Source organism: Trichechus manatus, unplaced genomic scaffold (genome assembly GCF_000243295.1).
Source record: "Trichechus manatus latirostris isolate Lorelei unplaced genomic scaffold, TriManLat1.0 scaffold00052, whole genome shotgun sequence".
In the NCBI taxonomy this organism is placed as follows: domain Eukaryota; kingdom Metazoa; phylum Chordata; class Mammalia; order Sirenia; family Trichechidae; genus Trichechus; species Trichechus manatus.
In genome coordinates, this window is record NW_004443988.1 from 3,056,772 (window position 1) to 3,058,355 (window position 1,584).

Sequence of the window (1,584 nt, forward strand, 5' to 3'; positions counted from 1 at the left end):
GTTTTGGTGAAGTGGGTTCAGACACTAGAAAAGCCAGACAGAAGCAAAGGGCAAATAAAATGCCACTGGCATTCCACAGCCAAGAACAGCCTATTCACATGAAGCAAGCCCTCCAAAATTCTGGTATGAAATCCCTCTCCATATTTAAGTTCTACGTACTGTTCAGTGTGCTGATTACAACCTGATAAAGGGGAAACACTATAAACGAACCATCCTACCTGATAATATACTGTAACATAATCTTCCAATTAGAAAAAAAAATCTCAGAAGGAATCATTTGCGAAAACACATCCTACCAGAACCTTTGGGACACAACAAAAGCAGTGCTCAGAGGTCAATTTATAGCAGTAAATGCACACATCCAAAAACAAGAAAGGGCCATAATCAAAACATTAACCCTACAACTGGAACAAGCAGAAAGAGAGCAGCAAAAGAAGCCCTCAGGCGCCAGAAGAAACGAAATAATAAGAATTAGAGCAGAATTAAATGAAATAGAGAACAGAAAAACAACTGAAAAAGTTAACAAGGCCAAAAGCTGGTTCTTTGAAAAGATCAACAAAATTGATAAACCATTGGCCAAACTGACAAAAGAAAAACAGGAGACGAAGCAGATAACCCATATAAGAAATGAGATGGGTGATATCACAACAGATCCAACTAAAATTAGAAGAATCCTAACAGAATACTATACAAAATTGTACTCTAACAAATTTGAAAACCTAGAGGAAATGGACAAATTTCTAGAAACTCACTACCAACCTAAACTAACACAAACAGAAGTAGAACTACTAAATAAACCCATAATGAAAGAAGAGATTGAAAAGGTAATTAAAAAACTCCAACAAAAAAAGCATGGCTTCACTGGAGAATTCTAGCAAACTTTCAGAGAAGAGTTAACACCACTACTGCTAAAGGTATTTCAGAGCATAGAAAAGGATGGAATACTCCAAAACTCATTCTGTGAAGCCAGCATATCCCTGATACCAAAACCAGGGAAAGACACCACAAAAAAAGAAAATTACAGACCAATATCCCTCATGAACATTGACATAAAAATTCCCAACAAAATTCTAGCCAATAGAATTCAGCAACATATCAAAAAAATAATTCACCATGATCAAGTGGGATTCACACCAGGTATACAGGGATGGTTCAACATCAGAAAAACAATCAATGTAATCCATCATATAAATAAAACAAAAGACAAGAGCCACACGATGTTATCAATCGATGTAGAAAAGGCATTCGACAAAGTCTAAGACTCATTCATGATAAAAACTCTCAAAATAGGAATAGAAGGGAAATTCCTCAATATAATTAAGGGCATTTATACGAAGCCAACAGCCAACATCATCCTAAATGGAGAGACTTTGAAAGCATTCCCTTTGAGGATGGGAACCAGACAAGAATGCCCTTTATCACCACTCTTATTCAACATTGTGCTGGAGGTCCTAACCAGAGCAATTAGGCTAGAAAAAGAAATAAAGGGCATCCAAATTGGTAGGGAAGAAGTCAAAGTATCTCTATTTGCAGATGATATTGTCTTATACACAGAAAACCCCAAAGAATCCACAAGAAAACTAC